Here is a 26,398-nt window from a genome sequence, read left to right on the forward strand (position 1 = left end):
CATGGGACAATGAAGAAGTCTCAAGATAAATGAAAAATTTTTTAAACTGAATGAAAATAAAAATTTAATTTGTAAGAGTTTGTCATATGCAACAAAAGTAGTACTTAGTGGGAAATTTATAGCATGAAATGCTTATAATAGAAGTATTTAGAATAAATAATCTAAACTTCCAGTTTAGGAAGCTAGAGAAAGGAAAGAAATGTAAGTCTAAATCAAGCAGAAGAAAGGAATACTAACTAAAGCATAAATCAATTAAATTGAAAACAGGAGTGCACTAGAGAAAAATCAATGAAACAGATGTTGGTTCTTATAAAAGTCTGATGAAATTGATAAACATCTGGGGGGGGGCAAAAAAAGTAAATGTGCATGCATGACAAGTTGTTTCAGTCGGCTCTGACTCTTTGCAACCCTGAAGCCTGTGAGGCTCCTCTGTCCATGGGATTCTCCAGGCAAGAACACTGGAGTCGGGGCGGGGCAGGGGGTGGGGAACAACGAAGGGTTCAATCCCTGGTCCAAGAAGATTTTATATGCTGCGAAATTGCTGGGCCCATGTGCCACAACCACTGAGCCCATCTCTAGAGCCATGAGTCACAACTACCGAAGCCCGCATGCTGCTGCTACTGAGTCAGTCTAGAGACTCTGCTCTGCAACAGGAGAAGCAACTGCGACAAGAAGGCCATGAACCACAGTTAGAGAGTAGCTCCTGCTCTCTACAGCTAGAGAAGGGCCACGTACAGCAACGAAGACCCAGCACAGCCAAAAAATATATATATATATATTTTTTAGGAATATCTATTAAAAAATGTGCAGTTGACATCATATCTAACCATGAGGGACTGGATGCTTTTCCACTAGGGAAAACAAGGCAAGAATGTCATTTCTCACCAATTCTATCCCATGTTATACTAGTGATTCTAGATAATACAATAAAACAGGAAAAAGACAGTTACACATGTTGTGAAGAATAATTTCATTTGCAGATAACTATATTGTATATGTATAAAATCCCAAACCACCCCCTCCTGACTCTCAAAAAACTCCCAGAAATAATACACAAGAATAGAAAAATCTTAGGATAAAAAGTCATTGTATAAACCAATTGCTTTACAACACTCCATTGGTAAACTATCGAAATGAATGTTTAAAAAAATATATTTGTGATAGCACCAGAAATAATATTTGAGCATAAATGTGACAAAATATGGCTTTATTCTCCTTGTACATTTATCCATCTCTCTATCCATTCCTTCCTTCATTCAAAAATATGTCTAAGTGTTTTCAGAGTATTACAAGCATTATGTATATAGAAATGAACCAAAATATGTTATTCATAAATTTACAGGAAGACAAACCTGAAAATATCACACAAATTTTAAAAATCGTACGTACTGATAAATTTAAGAGGGAGAACAAGTGTAGAGACTGCACATTTCTGCATTCTTTTCTAACTACCCTTTGACTTTCTCAGGCTCAAAGACTAAACTTGCCTTATAAATGCAGGTTAGTGGGATGAAAGCAGAGCTGTGGATCTCTCAGGAGCTCTTGGATATTCAGTATACCTTACTGCACCCACCACCGTATGCCCTAAACTCATTCTTCTTGCTAAAACTTTTTTTCTGTTATATAGTCTAGAGTGGTTCAGCCTCTAATCTTTTTCCATTTCCTCAAGGCCTAATTTATGTCCAATCTATACAAGAAAATCTTCCTGTACTATCCCAGTCTAGATAAATTGCTCTGGTTTCCTTACTCTCAAAATATATATTCTTCTAAATATCTCAGTATGTTGTTAAATGTTGCCTTCAGTAGTTCTTAAATAAGTATCTTTTCGTAATTTATACCTTGAAAGTGAAAGGTGCTCAGTCGTATCCAACTTTTTGTGATCCCATGGACTATACAGTCGTGAAATTCTCCAGACCAGAATACTGGAGTGGGTAGCCTTTCCCTTCTCCAACGGATCTTCCAGGTCTCCTAACTCAGGTTCAATCCCTGGGTCAGGAAGATCCACTGGAGAAGGAAATGGCAGCCCACTCCAGCATTCTTGCCTGGGAAATCCCATGGACAGAGGAGCCTGGCAGGCTGCAGCCCATAGAGTCTCAAAGAGTCGAACATGATTTAGCGACTAAACAACAAACCAGAATTCTAAATGTTTCAGGATTGAGATTATGCCTGTAAATTCCCTGTATGTCTCCCAGTGCACCACACATAGTAACTGTTTAATAAAAATATTTGCATTAGAAACATTTTTCATAACTAAGGAAGTGATAAAGTTAGATGGATACATAAAAGTATTATTTATGACTTATTTCAAAATGTTTGTGTTGTATCTTTGTGTATTTTATGACATACTTAGATTGGACAGTTTAAATTGAGCTGTGAGATAGATTTACTTTACTCCAACCAGCTCACAAGATAAGGAATATTATACCACTAGTCATTCAGACAGGGATGTTCCCAATGAGGAATGACCCCTTGCCCATATTCTTAAAGATCTTCATTTAATTGCTTTAACCTCTCATTTGAATTACTGGATCAGCCTCTGCCCTGGAATCTGCCTGGTCTTGCTTCTCTTTAGTGCTCCACACTGCCATCAAAGGGGGTTCTTCTAATATCTGTATGTGAAGAGTCACTGGTCTAGTTAAAATCCTTTAATGAAATCTCTTCACCGTTAGGATAAAATTCACACTCTAGCATGGCACTCAAGGCCACTATAATCAGGTATCTCTCTGCCTATTTCTTTTCAGTGGTCTGTTGCCAGTCATCTAGAGTTTTATTAGCCATTCTGAGTTTTCTCTCACCCACTCTATCCTGATTGAATCCTACTACTCACTTTTCAAGCCATCATTTGGGAAGCTCCTCCTATGGTTACTGAGATGAATGATGTTTTCAAACCTTTAGTCACAAATGGTCATCTTATGCTAAACCATGAACCTTCAGAAAAGAAACAGTGTCTTTGAACTCTTTATTACCAGTTCTTAACACTGAGCCTGACACTTAGAGGCTTCTCAATTAGAATATGTCAACTAAATGAAAAAAATTATCTATACCTCAGGGAGAGACTTTAAAGAGTTCAGATTATTTTGATGACCAGAGGAGAGACTTCTGCATCTTATCAAAAAAAAGAAAAGAATTTTGGGTTGGATTGAGTTAATTTATTACAAACAGAGAAGATTTAAACTATTTAAAAGTATCTTAATTAGAAATGCCTGAAAATATCTAAAATCAATTTTTTAAAATAAACAGTCCTTGTGTAACCTCAGTGACCATACCATCTGTTAAAAATTTAGTAATATAACTTACAGTGAATTGCATTTTCTAAGTTTGGCCCATCACTCATCTGTTCTATGTGGTAAATGGCATGACATTTTTAGCATGTTCAAATTGCAAGTAATTTAGTAGTTGTTAAAGTTCCTTGGTGATTTGAGTCATATTCAGACAGTAATTATGATTTGTTTGAAAATGGACCATAATGCATGATTATTATATCATATATACTGAAATGCATTTATTGACTGTCTAAGTTTTGAGTACAGTAATTACTCTGAAATGAAGCAAAGCCAATTTTACTTGTTTCTATCAGTTTCAAAATGTGCAAGTTAGTGAGATTTATACACTGACAATTTTTATTGTTTTACTTGCTCTGGCTGTGGTAAATGATAGCATCCCAAATCAATATATAGTCCCTTTGATATGATGTCCACCAGAGGAACAGGTTAGGTTTTATTGTCTCATTTTTTTCCAATTAGGTGGTACTTTAGATCTTGAGGACAAATCAGAAAAGCAGGATTTTGCCTTCCTCAGAATATCTTCAGTAATTTCTCAGGAATAATGCCCTCCCCATGCCCATTACCCATCAGCAGTCTTGAAAGAAATGGGGAGATGAGCCTAGGACATTCATATTCAATACCTTGTTAAAAATATAATGGGTACATCTTTAATTCACTCATTTGTTCTTTTATGCAGATATATTTAATAATCACTTATTATACAGTAGGTACCATTATAGGCATGGGAGAATTATAAATAAAATTAAAGGGATGCTCTCTGCCCTCACAGAGCTTTTGATGTGGTCAGGGGGAAAAAAAGCAAATAAATAGACAAGGTAACACACTGATTCGCTGTGTGGATCACAACAAACTGTGGAAAATTCTTAAAGAGATGGGAATACTAGACCACCTGACCTGCCTCCTGAAAAATCTGTATGCAGGTCAAGAAGCAACAGTTAGAACCGGACACAACAACAGACTGGTTCCAAATCAGGAAAGGAGTATGTCAAGGCTGTATGTTGTCACCCTGCTTATTTAACTTATATGCAGAGAACATCATGCAAAATCCCAGGCTGGATGAAGCTCAAGCCTGAATCAAGATTGCCGGGAGAAATGTCAGTAACCTCATATAAGCAGATGACACCACCCTTATGGCAGAAAGTGAAGAAGAACTAAAAAGCCTCTTGAAACTGAAAGAGGAGGGTGAAAAAGTTGGCTTAAAACTCAACATTCAGAAAACTAAGATCATGGCATCTGGTCCCATCACTTCATGGCAAATAGATGGGGAAACAATGGAAACAGTGGCAGACTTTATTTTGGGGAGTTCCAAAGTAACTGCAGATGATGACTGCAGCCATGAAATTAAAAGACTCTTTCTCCTTGGAAAAAAAGCTATGACCAACTTAGACAGCATATTAAAAAGCAGAGACATTACTTTGTCGACAAAGGTCTGTCTAGTCAAAGCTATGCCTTTTATAGTAGTCTTGTATGGATGTGAGAGTTGGACTATAAAGTAAGCTAAGCGCTAAAGAATTGATGCATTTGAACTGTGGTGTTGGAGAAGACTCTTGAGAGTCCCTTGGACTGCAAGGAGATCCAACCAGTCCATTGTAAAGGAAATCAGTCCTGAATATTCATTGGAAGGACTGATGCTGAAGCTGAAACTCCAATACTTTGGCCACCTGATTCGAATAACTTGACTCATTGGAAAAGACTCTGATGCTGGGAAAGATTGAAGGGAGGAGAAGAAGAGGACAACAGAGGATGAGATGGTGGATGACATCACCGACTTGATGGACATGAATTTGAGTAAGGTTCGAGACCTGGTGATGGACAGGGAGACCTGGCGTGCTGCTGACCATGGGATCGCAGAGTTGGACACGACCGAGTGACTGAACTGAACTGAACACACCAAAATGTGCTATCACCCAATGAATAAAGAGCACTAAGCAAAATGTATAGGAAAGAGAAAGACCCAGTTGGGGGGAGAGAAAAATCTTTCTGACTAAAATGACAACTCAAATGAGAGCTAAAGGACATAGGAGGTACCTCCTCAGTCAAGTGATGCAATCAAAAGATGGATATTTAGAGAACTGTGTATAAGATCAACTCTGAATTCTGAGAGAAAAAGGGAAATGGTTGACTTTTCCATGTGTACATGTGGTCCACAAAGTACCATAACACTCAGAATTGTTCCTAAACATCACCACTTTCCACCTTCATGGAAATTGCTGTGTTCCTTGTTAAGTGAGTTAGCAGCAGGTCTCATCCTTTTACTTTTGCTCTCCTTTGAGAAAAATGCACAAGTTTTATAAGCTTTTCTCTATTTAATCATGTGTTGAATCTCAAGAGCTCGTTTTAGGACACTTTTTCTTTAAATGAGTCCCTTAGCAACTCTGGATATTAAAATCACACATCCTCACCTGAATATACCTCAGAAGGATTGGTGCTATGCACGAGTCTTCATTAGGAAAATAACACAGTCTTGATTGTTATTTAATTTAGAGAAAACGATACCTCATGTCTGGGCATGCTAGTTTGTGGATTTAAAAATAAAAGTGACATCCAAGAGTCAGATGTACTTAGCTAGCTCAGGCTATGAAATTCTGAATAGGGAAAAGGACTCAGTGATTAGGACAACTTGGAACTATTTTTATTCATTCTTTAATTTTGCATGTTTAAGAGATTCTTATATTATTTTCAAATTCACCATGAGAGTTGTTTAGTATATAAATGAGGCTTTTTCAAGACATATATATTTTTTCTACACTGAATTAGAAGTATATATAATTGATGTATAATTAGAAGTCTGGATGATCTCAGGCAGCACATTCTTTTCTTTCAAAGGACTTCTAATTTGCCATCTCTGAAATGCAGAAACTTATTTTGAAACATAAGGAAAACACTAGATAATATAATTTATACATTCTGTACCCATGGCAGGTACCACTATTTAAGGTCAGCTTCAGAATCATTCATAGCATAGTGTTCTAGGTAACTGTGAATCAGGTAGAGCTGTAAGATAAAATGTATTTAGATTATTAGTTTAGAACAGAAGATAAAATATATTTACAATCCCTTAGCTCTCTTTGGCCCCTTATGCCACTAACAGCCCTCTGAGAGGATAATTCAATAGTGGAATTACACTGCTGTACTGGTTTTAGCATTACTGAGGGTTACATCTATGCAAAATCTTTCTTCTAGGAAAGCAGACACTGGTCTGACCATTTAGGGTTATTATGACAAATACCAAAATGTTTCTCTGTGGGAAGGACCCTTATTTCTGATTTCAGAAGCCATGTACCCCTGGCAAATCCTGTGCCTGGAAGGCAACTTTGACTTATATGATTAAAGAGATTATCAGTGGTCTTTGATATGAGGCCAAACTTTATAACAGAAAAGAAATGTCTCAATCTTAGATTGGATCATGTGACTTTTTGGCTTAAAAACTTCTTTGGGCCACCATTGTTCTTAGGATAAGATCCAAACTCTGCAACATTGCACATGACATTATTTGTGACCTGGGCCTTGCTAAACTCTCTCTTTTCCCTTGGAGGTTTTATCCCCAACCTGTACTGCAGGCTGATCAGACAACTTTCATTTATCAAGTGGACCAGGCGTTGCAGAGCCTGTAGACCTTTCTACATGATACTCCCTCTTTATCTGACAAACTTCTAACTTTCAGAAGTTCTTCTTTCAAATATTATATGTTGATTATCCTTTCTTTGGAAAGCTTCACTCTCATATTTTAAACTGGGCAACCCTCGTTTATTCTAAATGATTTCAGTAATAACAATTATAAAAATACATTGAAAAGAGTAGCAGACACTGTGGGTGTTTGGCTTTCACGTCAGCGTCAAAAGGCTTCTTACTGTAAATGTGAATAATTCTCGACCTGAAGAATTTGGGGGGAGCACACAGGTACAATGAATCTATGTTTAGGACGACACAGAATTATAAGAGAATGAGTATCCTGGGAGCCTACTGTACCAACGGCAGCCTGTGAATTGGATACCTGTCCTTAGTTTCCTCACCACATGAAGTGGGGGTGGAGCACAGCTCTGAGATGTGATCTTGTGATGTGGACCATCTTCTGAGTTCCCTGGCAGGATTAAACTTACAGTGGTAACCAGCTTAATAATGTAAGTACTCTGGGATCTCTTACTAGATAAACTATTCACACTCAAATTCTTGCATTAATATCTGCTTCTGGAGAACCTAAAAAAAGAGAGGGATCAATGAAACAATTTCTAGCTCTATCATTTAATGAACACTGACTTTGCAACAGGTACTGCATTAAGCATTCTTCCTGCATTGTCTTACTTGACCCTAAGAACAGCACTGAAAGACCATTATCATGCTACAAATAGGAACTGTAATTATCACTTGATAGCTTCGATCTGACTTCTTGTATTTTATGATATATATATATATATATATATATATATATATATTTATTTATTTGAAAATAGGTGGAAAACTTTATATTTCCAGTGTGGAGCAAAGCAACAAACAAAACCATAATTATGTAAACAAAAATTCGGTTGCTACTAATTCAAGATTCACAGCATCATTTCCTTTTAATAAATTAAATATAAAATTTATTGTTAAGAACACTTTAAAAAAAAGTTGTTCAATTTCCTTTAAATCTATTCTTCATAATATTTATTCTATTTAAAGGGGCATTTTTATTTACAGTTCAGTCGCTCACTCATGTCCGACTCTTTGAGACCCCATGAACTGAAGCACACCAGGCCTCCCTGTCCATCACCAACTCCCAGAGTCCACCCAAACCCGTGTCCATTGAGTTGGTGATGCCATCCAACCGTCTCATCCCCTGTCATCCCCTTCTCCTCCTGCCTTCAATCTTTCCCAGCATCAGGGTCTTTTCCAATGAGTCAGCTCTTTGTATTAGGTGGCCAAAGTATTGGACTTTCTGCTTCAACATCAGTCCTTCCAATGAACACCCAGGGACTGATCTCCTTTAGGATAGACTGGTTGGATATCCTTGCAGTCCAAGGGACTCTCAAGAGTCTTCAACACCACAGTTCAAAAGCATCAATTCTTCGGCGCTCAGCTTTCTTTATAGTCCAACACTCACATCCATACATGACCAGTGGAAAAACCATACCCTTGACTAGATGGACCTTTGTCGACAAAGTAGTGTCTCTGCTTTTTAATATGCTGTCTAGGTTGGTCATAGATTTTCTTCCAAGGAACAAGCATCTTTTAATTTCATGGCTGCAGTCACCGTCTGCAGTGATTTTGGAGCCCAAGAAATTAAAGTCAGTCACTGTTTCCACTGTTTTCCCATCTATTTGCCATGAAGTGATAGAACCAGATGCCATGATCTTAGTTTTCTGAATGTTGAGCTTTAAGCCAACTTTTTCACTCTCCACTTTCACTTTCATCATCAGGATCTTTAGTTCTTCTCACTTTCTGCCATAAGGGTGATGTCATCTGCATATTTGAGGTTATTGATATTTCTCCCGGTAGTCTTGACTCCAGCTTGTGTTTCTCTTGACTCCAGCCCAGCGTTTCTCATGATGTGCTCTGCATATAAGGTAAATAAGCAGGGTGAAAATATACAGCCTTGACGTACTCTTTTTCCTATTTGGAACCAGTCTCTTGTTCCATGTCCAGTTTCAACTATTGCTTCCTGACATGCATACAGATTTCTCAAGAGGTAAGACAGGTGGTCAATTATTCCCATCTCTTTCGGAATTTTCCACAGTTTATTGTGATATACATAGTCAAAAGCTTTGGCATAGTCAATAAAGCAGAAATAGATATTTTTCTGGAGCTCTCTTCCCTTTTCGATGATCCAGTGAATATTGGCAATTTGATCTCTGGTTCCTCTGCCTTTTCTAAAACCAGCTTGAACATCTGGAAGTTCACGGTTCACGTATTGCTGAAGCCTGGCTTGGGGAATTTTGAGCATTACTTTACTGGCGTGTGAGATGAGCACAATTGTGCAGTAGTTTGAGCATTCTTTGGCATTGCCGTTCTATGGGATTAGAATGAAAACTGACCTTTTCCAGTCTGGTGGCTACTGTTGACTTTTCCAAGTTTGCTGGCATATTGAGTGTAGCACTTTCACAGCATTATCTTTCAGGATTTGAAATCACTCAACTGGAATTCCATCATCTGCACTCGCTTTGTTCCTAGTGATGCTTCCTAAGGCCTGCTTGACTTCACATTCCAGGAGGTCTGGCTCTAGATGACTGTGAATGATCACACCATCGTGATTATCTGGGTCATGAAGATCTCTTTTATACAGTTCTTCTGTGTATTCTTGCCACCTCTTCTTAATACCTTCTGCTTCTGTTAGGTCCATACCATCTCTGTCCTTTACTGAGCCCATCTTTGCATGAAATGTTCCCTTGGTATCTCTAATTTTCATAAAGAGATCTCTAGTCTTCCCATTCTACTGTTTTCTCTATTTCTTTGCAGGTATCACTGAGGAAGGCTTTCTCATCTCTCCTTGCTATTCTTTGGAACTCTGCTTTCAAATGGGCGTATCTTTCCTTTTCTCCTTTGCTTTTCACTTCTCTTCTTTTCACAGCTATTTGTGAGGCCTCCTCAGAGAGCCATTTTGCTTTTTTGCATTTCTTTTTCTTGGGGATGGTCTTGATTCCTGACTCCTGTACTATGTCACAAACCTCCGTCCATAGTTCATCAGGCACTCTGTCTATCAGATCTAGTCCCTCAAATCTATTTCTCACTTCCACTGTATAATTGTAAGGGATTTAGTTTAGGTCATACCTGAATGGTCTAGTGGTTTTTCCCCACTTTCTTTAAGTCTGAATTTGGCACTAAGGAGTTCATGATCTGAGCCACAGTCAGTTCCCGGTCTTTATTTTGCTGACTATATAGAGCTTCTCCATCTTTGACTGCAAAGAATACAATCAACTTGATTTCAGTATTGACCATCTGGTGATGTCCATGTGTAAAGTTTTCTCTTGTGTTGTTGGAAGAGGGTGCTTGCTATGACCAGTGCATTCTCTTGGCAGAACTCTATTAGCCTTTGCCCTGCTTCATTCGGAGAAGGCAATGGCAACCCACTCCAGTACTCTTGCCTGGAAAGTCCTGTGAACGGAGGAGCCTGGTAGGTTGCAGTCCATGGGGTCATGTGAAGAGTCAAACACGACTCAGTGACTTCACTTTCACTTTTCACTTTCATGCATTGGAGAAGGAAATTTGCACCCACTCCAGTGTTCTTACCTGGAGAATCCCAGGTACAGCAGAGCCTGGTAGGCTGCCATCTATGGGGTCGCACAGACATGGACATGACTGAAGTGACTTAGCAGCAGCAGCAGCTGCTTCATTCTGTACTCCAAGGCCAAATTTGCCTGTTATTCCAGGTGTTTCTTGACTTCCTCCTTTTGCATTCCAGTCCCCTATAATGAAAAGGACATGTTTTGGGTGTTAGTTCAAGAAGGTGTTGTAGGTCTTCATAGAACCATTCAACTTCAGCTTCTTCAGCATTACTGGTCAGAGCATGGTCTTGGATTACTGTGATATTGAATGGTTTGCCTTGGAACCAAACATAGATCATTCTGTCGTTTTTGAGATTGTATCCAAGTACTGCATTGTGGACTCTTTTGTTGACTATGATGGCTACTCCGTTTATTCTAAGGGATTTCTGCTCTCAGTAGTAGATATAATGGTCATCTGAGTTAAATTCACCCATTCCAGTTCATCTTATTTCACTGATTCCTAGAATGTCAATGTTCACTCTTGCCACCTCCTGTTTGACCACTTCCAATTTGCCTTGATTCATGGACCTAACATTCCAGGTTCCTATGTCATATTGCTCTTTACAGCTTCAAACCTGCTTCTATCACCAGTCCCATCCACAAGTGGGTGTTGTTTTTGCTTTGGCTTGATCCCTTCATTCTTCTGGAGTTATTTCTCTACTGATCTCCAGTAGCATATTGGGCACCTACCAACCTGGAGAGTTCATCTTTCAGTGTCCTATCTTTTTGCCTTTTCATACTGTTCATAGGGTTCTCAAGGCAAGAATACTGAAGTGGTGTGCCATTCCCTTCTCCAGTGGACCACATTCTGTCAGAACTCTCCACCATGACCTGTCCGTCCTGGGTGGCCCCATACAGCATGGCTTAGTTTCATTGAGTTAGACAAGGGTGTGGTCCATGTAATCAGATTGGCTGTGATTATAGTTTCAGTCTGTCTGCCCTCTGATGCCCTCTCTCAGTGCCTACCGTCCTACTTGGGTTTCTCTTACCTTGGATGTGGGGTAGCTCTCCTCGGTCGCTGCCCCTGACGTGGCATAGCTTTTATTTACAAGCTGCAACATAAAAATTCTGTTGCAGATTTTGTGGAAGATATGAGAAACTAATCCTGAGTTCAGATTATACATGATGAAAGATACTTATTGTCTTTCTAAAAGACTGAAAAACTTAAAGGCAGGAGTGTGGCAGTGGATGTCATCTAAAAGGGTATGTGTTTTGAAAGAGTTCCCTGATATTCTTAGAAATTCCTTGAAAGCCAAGAATCTTTTATGTTTCATTTCTGTATCAGAATAGAAATGTCAGAATAATTAGTCTGATATAGAAAAATGCATTGTTTAAATTATAAATTTGGCAAGAAGACATGTTTAATGATTGAACACTTTGACAGGAAATTTTAATACATTTTTCTAAGATGATAAGATCTTTGAATAGTTTCACAAAGCCAAAATATCTAGGAATGCTCAACTCTCTTCTTATATAACTAAAACCCAGTATCATAAAGGACATGAAAAAAAAAGTCTAAAAAACATGAAAAAAGAAGAATGGGAAAGAGTGGAAAAATTGAGAACTGAAAGACAAGACAAGAATACAAAGAAACCTGCATTCAAATAGTTTCATTTAGTCCATTTATAACAATAATGAACTAAATTATTTTAAAATGAATCAAATAATTTATTCTAATATATAAATAATTTAAATAAATTGTAGTAAACTAATTTAATAAAGTTAAATAGTTAATAAAATAATAGTTAATTCTAATATAATTATAATAATTTATAACAAACTATAAATAATAAACCATATTCCCTTTCACTACCTTCCCTCTGACCTCACATATAGTGTTACTATATTTTTTTTACAAGCCTGTATGTTATGAGCCTGTATGTTAAGTCAGAATGAATGCAGTGAAAAGAAATACAGGGGAAAAATAACCTCTTACTAAATTTAAGAAATGAACACACTAGTTACTACTGTAGTTTTAAAAACATAATACCACTTTAAAATGTGAAAATTTCAGGAAAATAAAGTATTCTGTTATGATATTTCTCTAACAATTGTGAGATTTACCTCATAATTTTCTAGGCTTCTCATATTGTATATCAGTATGTAAACATACTTTCACAATATATATGTGTATAGGCTTTATATATATTCAGTACATTGAATAGCATGTATGCAAAAGGTACTATTTAGTTTTCATATAACATAAATTCAGTGGTTAAGTCATTAAGACTTGAGGACTATTCCTAGTCTTTCTCATATCCTAAACGGGTGCTCCAGGAATTCTCCTCTCTCTCTCATTATCTTTCACCCTCTAGTGGATCATCTCTACCAGCATATTAAAAGTTGTTATTATTCTCTTCTTTATAAAAAACATAATTAAACTAAAAGAATGGGCTTCCCTGGTGGCTCAAATGGTAAACAGTCTGCTTGCAGTGCAGGAGACCCAGGTTTGATCATGGGCTGGGAAGCTCCTTTGGAGAAGGGCATGGCAACCCATTCCAGGACTCACACCTGGAGAATCCCAGGGACAGAGGAGCCTGGCGGGCTACAGTGCGTGGGGTGGCTGAGACGGACACCACTGAGCTACTAACACGTTCACACTTTCAAACTCAAAAATAAGAGAAGACAAAAAAAAAAAAAAAAGAGAGAAGACAGAACCTGATAAAATTTGAGCAAAAGATCTGAAAAACGCCTCACCAAAGAAAATATACAAATTCTTAATTTAAATAGGGAATTTTCTTTCTTTTCCCAGATATATGTAATTTTTCTGTTTTTCAGTTAATTTCTGGCTAGATTACACTTTGAACAGTGAGTACTTTCTATTAGATGGCTACTTTTAGCATCTACAGAATTTTATTTTGAGGCCTAATATGTGGTCAAATTTTGTAAATGGTACCTAGTTCCTTAAAAGTAAAGTGTGTCTCTATTCTTATATCCATTTGTTACGTTCAGTTTGTTTTCTTGCTTCATTTTTTGTCAATTTAAAATATCACAGACTGAAAGAAATGCTAGTTTTACTGCTGTTTTATTTCTCTAAAAGTTTATACTCTGTATTTTGTTCATATAACCTTTTGTTCCATAAAGATTGAAAACATAGAGATTTTAAATCCTTTAAAATTGTGTTCTTGAAAGTCATTAGTTACCTTGATTCCTTGAATGGAGTATAAGAAAATCCTTATTTTATACCTAATTTCAGTATTGATATATTCATGTCGATATGCCCCTATAATATTTTCAGAAAAAAAGATCATGCTTTCTCTTATTCTTTCTTTATAAATATATGTATATATATATATAAATGCATATATATATATATATATGTACATATGCATTTTTGAGGAATTGAGAAGGAATTACCTTTGTCTGCAAGTGAAAAATTGATTTTTTCTACAAAGATGTTATTTATACAATAATCACACATATTGATTTCAGAGCATGAAGTACTATTGATTTTTTATAGTAGTAGGAATAATTTTACCTTGGGGCAACCACATTCTTTTAATCAAGTTGTTTTGTGTGAACATGAAGAGAAAATTATAAGATAGCCATCAAAAGTTAGAAGTTCAATCTGAAGTCCATGGAAGAAGATGGATTAACCTGTTCAGGGACTAATATTTACACTCTCCTTACAGAACTTCATTTACGTGGCAAATTACAATGATTTGCACTTTATTCCATAAATATTTGAATGTTGCATTGATAGTCTGTATTAAATATTTTTTTAAAAAAAGAAAACCAAGTTGTGGTAGGCACTTGCTAACCCTTGCTCCTAAATCTTTAAAATTCTGATACAGCACAAAGTTTTCTTTCCTCATGTATGTACAATCTATGTATAAAACAACTCGATGAGAGTCAAAACACGTTCCTACTTATTCCACTGAAATGAGAAAATAAAATCCTTTAGATGATATCATTAAGCTGTTGTTACCAGTGTTGGGTTTCCCTGGTGGCTCAGACGGTAAAGAATTCACCTGTGATGCAGGAGACCAGGGTTCGGTCCCTGCGTCAGGAAGATCCTGTGGAGAAGAAAATGGCAACTCCCTCCAGTATTCTTGCCTGGAGAATCCCATGGACAGAGGAGCCTGGTGGGCTACAGTCCATGGGGTCACAAGAGTAGGACACAACTGAGTGACTATCACTTTCACTTTCACTTCACCAGTGAAGAAGTTTATAACTACACAAAGGATAAATTTTGCCCTGACAAACTAAGTAGATTTGTTAATGAACTGTATCCTGTCTGCACATAATTTCCTATGTCAGAGATTTCACAGAGAAATGCAGAATGCATAATGAAGCACAACAGGTGATATTATGTATTTTAAGTTCAGGAAAGAACTGTCAGTTCTCATTTATGTCTGTAAAACATAACTGCATTTCTGGACTGATTTAACTTCAGCAGTTGCTGCAAGTATCATTCACACACAACTACACTTACACACATTCATTAAATCAGTGAATAGTGATCGTCGGTACTTGTGATTATAGCAGTGATAAGAATTCTGCAGAGTTCATAATTCGAACTAGGAAAGATATTGTTTACTTACTAAGTCATGGCTGACTCCTTTGTGACTCCATGGACTACAGCCTACCAGGCTCCCCTGTCCATGGGATTTCTCAGGCAAAAATACTGGAGTGGGTTGCCATTTCCTTCTCCAGGGGCTCTCCCCCAGCCAGGGATTGAACCTACATCACCTGCTTGGCAGGCAGATTCTTTACCACTGAGCCACAAGGGAAAAGACCTTTATGTAACAGAGATCCTGCTCTATGCTTGAGAGCAAAGTTACAAATGTTATTGATCACTATATCTTGCATAGTATTTGGTGTATGGTAGATGCTGGATTCATGCTTGTTGATTGATGGATATACAAGGCTGCTATACAGACAAGCTATTAAGAGGACATCACTTTATCATGGATTATCCACTGGCTACTGATTTAATGAGTTATTCTTGGGGAACTATACACATTAAAGTTAAAACTCTTTCTCTTGGATGATATTTTTAATATACAGGGATAATACTTTTCCCTTCTCTTTACCTTACTACTACAAGCAGGTACTTACTTGAATTGGAGGAAATGGATAATGTGATTTAATAAAAGTATATATACAGTTTGTGGAAGAAAAGAAAAAGTATATCTACAAACTCAAAAAAAAGTGTTTTAGGGGTTTGTTGACAGCAAGAAAAATACAAGTCAACCATGATGTATGGCCAGCATGTCATCCTAGGCTTAATTAACAGAATATGAAATGACATAATGAATCTTTATATTGCTTTATAACATTTTTGAGCATTTATTTTCAGTTCTGAGCCCACTCTTAAAAAAAGCTGGCACCTACCTGCCGGAGCAAGGCAGAATGAGGCTGCAAAGATGCTCATCCCCAGATAGAATTCTAGTTTCTAAAATGCTATTATGCACCTGGTAAAAACTTGCGTGCATGCATGGTAAAAACCTGCATGCATGGTTTTCTCTAAGCATCTTCGGTCATGTCTGACTCTTGGGAACCCTATGGACTGTAACTTACTAAATATTTAACTACACTAGCACCTATTGATAATTGTAATCCCGACAGAGATTTCATGCATGATGGCTGTATTGAAAATGTCCCACTGTCTTAATTCCTTATCAGTATACCTTAGATTTTTCAGTGATTATATTTTAATCACATGAATTCAACTTTTTTTTTTTTCCCTGCTGAGAGAGGAAAAGAGAAAGGAGGAGTAGGGATGTGAAGAGAGACAGGAGGGAGAGAGTAAGGGTAGAAGGTGGGAGAGAATAAGAGAGAGAGAAGGAGAAAAGGAGAAAAACAGATAATTTAAACAGGATAAATTATCTTAGTGGCCATTTCTCACTTGAGTATATGGGCTGGAGTGATCTTGAAATGACAGAAGTGAATTTCCCATTTTTTCATTCATTTCCTATTACCCAGAATGTATCTTATGACCTGGGCTTCTAATATTTACAGACATGTAATTTTCACCACATGACTCTTTTAGTATGTACTGAACAAAACTGGACATGCTATCTATTTTATTTTCCATGGGCATTTTCAAGAATTAAAGCTTATTTTTGGTAGCATATAAGTCTTACCTTAAATACTGGCTTTGAAAGCAAATCCCATATGCTATATTTCTCCATTGAGTATATCCTAATTTCAGAAATGTTAAATGTGTAACATTTTATAGCACAGATACGGGAAAGTTTTTTTAAAAAATTGAAGTAGCTGCACAGAAACAAAAGTTACTGTCTTTCAGAATTGACACTTCTCAAAAGGATAAAGGCTAAGATATCTCTATAGTTTTTTTGGACAAAATAAATGTTGATCTTTAAAAAATAATATCTCTTTCTGTCCTGCCCACATTATGATACCTCCCAGACGTCTTTTTTAAAAATATGTTTATCCCTCCTTTGTTTGAAAAGGATGTTTGGAAAAGAACAGTGTCTTACTAGAATTGTATCAGAATGATAAGCAATAGTTGCTGGGGTTGCAATAGGGAAATCTATACACAAGTAAAAATGGAAAGTCAATTTTTTTATATTTAATTACATTATTAAGATACAGGCACTAACTGAGTTTCACATGAATTAACTTTCAGCCATCATACATAAGGGATGCATACAGCAAACATCTACAAGTCTGAATAATGTTTTTAAAGATGTGTGGAGTATTGTGATTGAGCAATCTGATTTCATTTTTTCCTTTTTACACATAACTTAATCTGTGATTGAGAAAGGTGGTTCTTAATAGTTATGGATAATCATATTTAATCAAATGATGTAAACTAAGGTTATCAGCAGAGAAAGCAACTTTGTGTCCTGAATTACAATTTTATTATATCTTTAAGGATGGAAATGAAATGTTCACATTATCTCCATGGTAGGATTACATACTGTAATTTGTATGTGTGTGTGTGTCTGTGTATGTATCCTAATATATTTACAGATAAGTATACCACTCTCTAGTATTAATAATAAAAAGAAAAAGACTACTAGAAACTACCAGAAACACGATGAAGGTAAAATCAACATTTCAGCTATAAATTAAATTCAGCTCTTTTCAGACTAACATCTTAGTGATTATAAAGCTTTCATTTTTATTTGTTTTTCAAGCCATTAAGAAAAGCATGTTCATTATTTTATACTTACCAAATGCCATTACCTGAATATTAATAAAGCTGCCTTTAAGAGATATGGAATGATAGAAATTCTGGGTGTTTGTTTTTTTGCTACCCTTTTGCATTTGCTTAGAGATTTTGGTCAATAAAATGTTCAGTCAATTATTAAGGTCAATGCAAATATGAAATGTGGAAAGGTTTTCTCCTTCAGCTCTCCTAGGAAAAATTCTACCCATTGTGAAATATTTACCCTAGGAATCTCATTATCTATGAGATAATGGATTAAAGAGTGGATTAATTTAAGTCATTATTTTGAAATAATAGATAGCAGTTGAATAAGCAGTATTAGCAATACTATATGATGAGAATAGTTCTATCAAGTCCTTGAATATACAAGCTATATCCACATAATGCCTCTCAAGAAAATAAAATAACAAACTTGAAAATGCCTGCAAGATAAATAGAAAAGGAAGATTGTAACATCATATCTATAGATAACCTAGCAGATTTTTTCTCAAATTTCCCTTGTTTTAAACTATACTTTAAACTACTTGGTCATTTCTTTCATTATTTGTGGCAATTTTAAGATTTTCTCCAACCTCACAGTGTATAATCTTGAAAATACATAAATAAATAAAAGCAGCATAAACTCTTTTACAGCTTTTATCTTCCCTCCCCAGTTTTCTACTATGGCCCAAAAAACACATCAAAAAAGCTTTGAACAATAGCTCTAAATCTGTTTCATACTGGCATAAATGGAGTTTCACATAAATTATTACCTCGCTTTAGGTTTACAGAAGACATAGAGAAACTATCTACACTCTAAGTTTTTCTATGAAGAAATACTCCATACGAGTTTTTAAAATGTAAGGAAGGATGAGATAATATGTGTTCCCTTTTCGTTCTTCAAAGAAACCTTAAAATGTTTCCAGTATTTGGGAGATAAGAAAAATACTTGTATAAAGGGAAATCTCTGAAGTTTTACCTTTCTAGCCTGTTAATGTTGTCAGTAAAACGGAGATTTGAGTGAAGATTTTCCTCCTATTCAGATAAAACCAATTCCCAGACTAAATCTTATTTGACCTTAAAAAGTAATACTCCCTCCCCGTGTATGTCTAAAAAAGATCTGGGAAATATTGCCATAAGTTATTATAATTTGAGACATATTATCATATTTTATATATTTGCTATTCAGTTATAATGTCATCAATTAGAATGCTATAAAGTTAACCAAACCCTGAGAGACACAAAGTTCAGTTCTACACAAACCCCTACCGACTCCCTATGGAAACTTCGGAAAATCACCTGACCACTTGTGTCCTCGATTATCTTATCCATAAAATGAGAATAATGGTACTGTGAATTTCACTGAAGTTCTAAGAGGATCAACTCAAAAAATCACTTTACAGCGCTTTGAAATGTTTAAAACATGAGGACAGCAATAAAATATTATCAATAAAATGATGAGGAGAGTGAAATTACATGGAATGAATAAACCCACAAGTAGAGGTCTATGTTATTTTGCTTTCGTGATTAAACTTAGGAAAATTTCCCATTTTTACTTACATTTCATTAACATCTGGTACATGTACATTGAGATAGATCAAAAAGAAATATTTATATTTGTTTAAATATGAACATTTTAACAGACAGCACACTTATGGCAGAATGCGAAGAAGAACTAAAGAGCCTCTTGATGAAAGGGGAAGAAGAGAGAGAAAAAGTTGGCTTAAAACTCACCATTCAGAAAACTAAGATCATGGCATCTGGTCCCATTACTTCATGGCAAATAGATGGGGAAACAATGGAAACAGTGACAGACTTTATTTTGGGGGGCTCCAAAATCACTGCAGATGGTTACTGTAGCCATGAAATTAAAAGATTATTGCTCCTTAGAAGAAAAGCTATAATCAACCTGGACAGCATAATAAAAAGTAGAGACATTACTTTGCCAACAAAGGTCCATCTAGTCAAAGCTTTTGTTTTTCAAATCGTCACATATGGATGTGAGAGTTGGACTATAAAGAAAGCTGAGCACCGAAGAATTAATGCTTTTGAACTGTGGTGTTGGAGAAGACTCTTGAGAGTCCCTTGGACTGCAAGGAGATCCAACCAGTCCATCCTAAAGGAGATCAGTCCTGGGTGTTCATTGGAGGGACTGATGTTGAGGCTGAAACTCCAATAGTTTGGCCACCTCATGCGAAGAACTGACTCATTTGAAAAGACCCTGATGCTCAGAAGGATTGAAGGCAGGAGGAGAAGGGGACGACAGAGGATGAGATGGTTGGATAGCATTACCGACTCAATGAACATGAGTTTGAGTAAGCTCCAGGAGTTGGTGATGGGCAGGGAGGCCTGGCGTGCTGCAGTCCACGGGGTTGCAAAGAGTTGGACACAACTGAGTGACTGAACTGAACAGTATTAACTTCCAATCCATGGGCATGGATGTCCTTCCATTTATGTTTCTTTAATTTATTTCATCTATGTATTATAGTTTTCAGGGTATAGATCTTTCACCTCTTTGGTTAAGTTTATTTCTAAGTGTTTTGTTGCTTTTTATACTATTGTAAATGGAATTATTTTCTTAATTTCCTTTTCAGATAGATCATTGTTAGTGTGTAGAAATACAACTGATTTTTGGTATGTTGATTTTGTGTTCTGCAGCTTTGCAACATAAATGTCTACTAATAAATGAATAGATAAAGAATATGATATGTACATACACTATAATATTATTTGGTCTTAAGAACAACATGTATGGACTTGGAAGATATGGTGCAATAAGTATGAAAGGTCAGTCACAGAAGGGCAAATAGCTACATAATTCTATATATGTGAGTTAAAAGAAATATTCAAACTTACAGAAGCAGATAATAGAATAGTGGTTGCCAGGAGATGGGAAGAGAGGGAAATAAGGTGTTCAATGGGTATAAAGTTACAGTTATAAAAGATAAATAAATTCTAGAGATCTGCTGCACAAGAATGCCTAGAGTTGACACTGTGCACTTAAGAACTGTTAAGGGTGTAGGTCTCATGTTAAGTATTCTTATCCAACAAAGAAGAAAGAAAGAAAAGGGACACTAGGAAACTTTTGGAGGCAATGGATTTGTTTATCAAGTTGACTATAGTGATAATGAGCTGGAGGCTCAATCAGTAAAGAATTTGCCTGCAGTGCAGAAGACCTGGGTTCAATCCCTGGTTTGGGAAGATCCCCGAGCATGGCAATATTCTTGCCTGGAGAATCCCCAAGGACAGAGGAGGCTGGTGAGCTGTAGCCCATGGGGATTGAACCCCGCAAAGAGTAGGACACGACTGAGCACATGGTGATGATATCACTGTTGTATGCATATATCCAAACTCACCAAATTGTATATATTAAATATGTGCAGTTTTTTGGCATACAGATTACACCTAAGAGATGCGAAAAGCACTTTAAGTGAAACTAACATACATGCACAGACCCATAGAAATATACAGATGCAAATATACTAAAGGATAAACTGTAAATCTGTTGAACCATGCAAACATAAATAAACCACTATTGCAAATTATTGATATTAAATTCCAAACCTCCTTCCAAATAATCTGAGAAAAGCATTGATTTTGAAAAAGGAAGAAGAGTAAAATAATTTAAAAGGAGCTTTTAACGAAACTTGTAGGAAAAGTCATTTTATTGTTCATTCCTTTTCCGACAGAGGCAAATAATTTGAATTGGGTAGATATGAGCTTATGGCCATGATTGCTTGAAAGCAATAGTCTGCACAGCATTATTTAGGCTTGTTTGCTCTCTTTGTTAGTTTAAAATGTTAGTCTTTAAAATTAGTCCTTTTTAAACTATTTGAACTTTATGGGCTTACCTTCTGATAAATAGACTTCATAGATAAATGCTTGATTGATTTAAAAAGGAGATTAGGTAGGTGCCATTACAATGTTTCACAGGAATCTAGGATTTATACAAAACAAAAAAGGAATGAATTTGCCACTTAAAAAATGGAGATACATTTTCATTCATTGATTGACCCTCCTAAAGCAGTTTAAACATTTATCTTCTAAAGGTGACATCATTGTAAATATGAAATATGGACTTTAATTTCTTGCATTATTTAAAGAAGAAATCATTGATATCACTGATATTCTGAGCTCCAAGCAGTGAATTAGCTACATTAGTTATAGCCTGATGACTTTTCCTTTTCCCAAGTAACTATATTCTCTTATTTTTCTATCAGAGTCTGGAGTGGTTTTTACATTGCTGAGGGTAGATTCACGATTGGCAACCTCTTGTTGTAAACCTAATTATGAACATGTTCTGATCAGGAGCTATCAGCAGAGCAGTCGCCATGCTGTAGATAAGCACTCAAGTCAGTGAGCTGTCACACGTATCTCACCACTAATCTAAGTGGTATTTGTTTTTGGATGTTGGAAACAGTATCTGTTCCAAAAAAATTCTCCTTTTATATTCTAAGGGAGACATAGCCTGATGCTTCTATGCGTGCCCATACCCCAAATTCCCATAGACAGAAGAGAGAAACATTGAACAATAGAATAGAGAGTGATTGTATTCAAGTCAGGAGTATATTAAGCAATAGCATTAGATGGGGCAAATCACTTTACTCTTCCTGCTTTAAATTGTTTTTATTTTTTAAATATAAAATGTCAGACTAATAAGATGCCAGACTAATTGCTCTCTGTCCTTCCCACCTGCACAATCATTCCACAGTGGGTCTAAAACTTCACTGAATCCTTTGAGATGCAGCTGCCAAACAGCAGAAATTTGATTTCTTACAGGGTTATTCTGAGGCATCAAGTTGCACAAAGTATTAACTAAAGTCTGCCTCTTCTTATCCTTTACATAACCTCTTAAAAGAGAGTGTGCCTCTGGCATTGAGTGATTTTTATGCTTTCAATTTTCCAATAAAATTGAAATTTAAGTCAAGAAAGTGTAGAAATTGAAGATAACTGTGGTGAAATCAGGCTAATAATTTTGAGTACTTAGGTGATTTTTTTTCAAAAACTACTTTCTAGTCATGATCCAGTTAATCATCACAGTATCTTCTTGAGGGACTTAAGCAGATGAATAAAGATGCCCCTTTTTACTTTAGGAATTGCCTTCCCCAGGTTTTTAACACTAATTACCTCTTTACTTAGGGAATGATGGAGTATTCCAATAACACATATGTTCTTTTCATGTGGCCAAAAATATATTCTTACAGATTTATTTTATGGATTTGATAATACTTAAAGAAAAGTAATCATGTACAATAACTTTGTGAGTTCTAAGTTCTTCCTGATTTTACAAGTAAGAATTTAACACTCAATTAAACTCACTTTTGTAAACTTATCTGCTCCTCTATTAATTTCCTGTGTGTTCTTGCCCAAATTTTTTAACTTTTTTGTTCCTCATTATGAAAGACTGATAATTTAGTTGTTTTATCAATATTTAAATTACTTAGATGAATTATACAAGTTCAAAATAATGTTATTGATAGTATGTCCAATATCAGTATTTACCCATTGACATGGAAAATGCCAGTGAAAACAATGACTAGCTGTTCCAAATCTCAATGATTCTAACACTTTCTCAAATTTGTACAACTGTAGATAAAAAGTTACATTTCTATGCATGCATTATACATGCAAAAGGCATATATCTAACTAGGTCTCACTTTCTTATCTTTTTATTTTTTATTGAACAAGTGAATCATAGGTAAAATAGAAATAAATTCAGGAGCTTTCTTTAAAAGTATTTGACATTTGTAGAATTGGACATGACAATAGTAATAAAGTGGTCCAGTTCTCTCCTTTTCCAATGTATTGAAGCTGTGCAAGAGAAGAGATTTGATAACTGACTACCACTAAGCAGCTCTGTAGATGGCCAAAACCTCAAACTTATTTTTTTACAGTTTTGTAACTGGGTCATTAATTTCTAATTCACTGACCTGTTAAGTAAGGTAATAATTTCAAAGCACTTGATATGTTGAAATTATGTACGGAGGAACAGAGGGTGACAAAAGAGGTGAAATGATGTGCTTCTTTGTCCAAAGAGCTGCCAAATGAATTATTTTTGTTCGATTAGAAAGAATTCTCTTTGATTCAATTTTCAATGCCCTTTTCTCACTCCCCTCCTGGACAAGGTCATAGATAAAGAATGCTTAAGCATCGACCTATGAACATTTTTATTTTGCCTCCATATCTTTTAGCTTCTATTGCAGTGGTTTCTACTGAGAAATAAAATGAACAAGTTTGGGGTGTGAGCCAATTTGGCAAAGACCACTCTTCGCTTCCTGTGTTACTTAATGCCCCTAGCAGACCATAGCACTCACTTACCCATGTCTTCTTCATTACTGCCATATTGTGTTATAAATATCTTTATTAGCACTTCTTTCCCTAGATTTTAATTAACTGTTGTTTCTCTTTTCACTAGACTGAGTTTCTTGAGGGCATAGTGTATATATCACTTTTTAAAAAACTTTCAGCAGAGCTTGGGCATGTGATAAGTGCTCAATATGAATGAATGAAGTTTATATTTCAGAATAATAATGGGGAAAAAACTAGAAAATGCAGAAATACATATATATATAATATGTGTTGAGTTAGAGATAATCTATGTGAATGGAGACTTTGCCATATGTAATTTTTGATCACCATACTTGTTAAATTTGTCTGTGTTCTATATAGTCCTACTTGTGTACATCCTCTTCTAAACCTGAAGGCCACATTTGATATGAATTAATATTTACATAATATGTAAGCAATCAGTGACATTTTCCTCAATATTGATTATTCTATGGTTATTTTGGTTTAAAAAACTTCAACCTTCATCCCAATTGCTATTCACAATATGCTGTGGCTTATTGATTGTTGAACATACCACATACTGTAGTGGGACCTGTCCATTTCAATTTTAATTTTCATGAATGTAGTGAAGGAATTTTGGTATTCTTATTTTATATATGAGTACATTGAAGGTTGGAAGTGTAAATAATGATAGTAAATTCATAGATGCGTGTGTGCTAAGTCCCTTCAGTCGTATCTGACTCTTTGCAACCTTATGACCTGTATCCCACCAGGCTCCTCTGTCCCTGGGATTCTCCAAGCAAGAATACTGCAGTAGTTGTCATGTCCTCCTCTAGGAGATCTGTCCAACCTAAGGGCCAAACCCAAGTCTCCTGCATCTCCTACATTGCAGGCAGATTCCTTACCACTAGCGCCACTTGGGAAACCCAAATTCATAGATAATTGTGCACATATATTACTGTTTCTTTCTCCAAGTGACTTTAACATGACCTGCTAATTAATTTCACAATGGCCTGATTTAAATATGTTTTTGCTAGTAACAGTGAGAAAAGAGCCAAAAGTTGGAGAATTACTAGAAAGACAAAAGGATGTGAATAATGCACAGACTAGATAATTGACCCACTTGACGTGTCTGTGGGATAGTGGCAAGAGCACTCCACCCTCATTTATCCTAAATATTGATTCTCAATCTGTAAGGTACACTTGTAGCAGGTAAAGAGAATCCATAGTTCACAGAGGAGAACTGCTCAGTTAAGAGATCACTGCTACAAACTGGATGGCATATGCAAATACATTACAAGGGCATAAGACTTTTCTCATAACCTAGCTCATGAGAGACAAACAACAAGTGTCCTGGTTCAGACACAAGACACACCTGAATTCAAATTCTGGCTCTGCTTTTCTTTGCTAACTGAACAAGTTATGGGAGCTCTTTCCTTGTCTATAGAATGTGGAGAAAAAAATCATAATACCTTCTTTAGGAGATTTTATGAAAATAAACTACTTAGCATATTCCATGACCCATAGTAATCCTTTCAGGTAGGCAAAGCTGATTTTTGGCCCATCAGAGATGAAAATTGATTCATGGACCTAACATTCCAGGTTCCTATGCAATATTGCTCTTTACAGCATCAGACTTTACTTCCATCACCAGTCACATCCACAACTGGGTGTTGTTTTTGCTTTGGCTCTGTCTCTTCATTCTTTCTGGAGTTATTTCTCCACTGATCTCCAGTAGCATATTGGGTACCTACCGACCTGGGGAGTTCCTCTTTCAATGTCCTATTTTTTGCCTTTTCATACTATTCATGGGGTTCTCAAGGCAAGAATACTGAAGTGGTTTGCCATTCCCTTCTCCAGTGGACCACGTTTTGTCAGAACTCTCCACCATGACCCATCCGTCTTGGGTGGCCCTACATGGCTCATAGTTTCATTGAGTTACACAGAGTTGTGGTCCATGTGATTATACTGGTAGGTTTTCTGTGATTGTTGATTTCAGTCTGTCTGCCCACTGATGGAGAAGGGTAAGAGGCTTATGGAAGCTTCCTGATGGGAGAGACTGACTGAGGGAGAAAGGGGGTCTTGTTCTGATAGGTGGGGCCATGCTCAGTAAATCTTTAATCCAATTTTCTGTTGAAGGGTGGGGCTGTGTCCCCTCTCTGTTATTTGACCTGAGGCCAAACTATTGTGGAGGTAATAAAGATAATGGAGATCTCTTTCAAAAGTTCCCATGAAAGCACTGCTATACTCAGTATCCCCAACTGCCAACCCATGCCTCCAGCATAGATTCCTGAACACTCACGGGCAAGTCTGGGAGAGTCCCTTGTGGGGTCATTGCTCCTTTATCCTGGGTCCTGGTGCACAGAAGGTTATGTGCAGCAAATTAAAATGGACTGGAATGGGTGGATTTAACTCAGATGACCATTGTATCTACTACTGTGGACAAGAATCCCTTAAAAGAAATGGAG

Source organism: Cervus canadensis, chromosome 4, assembly GCF_019320065.1.
Source record: "Cervus canadensis isolate Bull #8, Minnesota chromosome 4, ASM1932006v1, whole genome shotgun sequence".
Classification (NCBI taxonomy): Eukaryota; Metazoa; Chordata; class Mammalia; order Artiodactyla; family Cervidae; genus Cervus; species Cervus canadensis.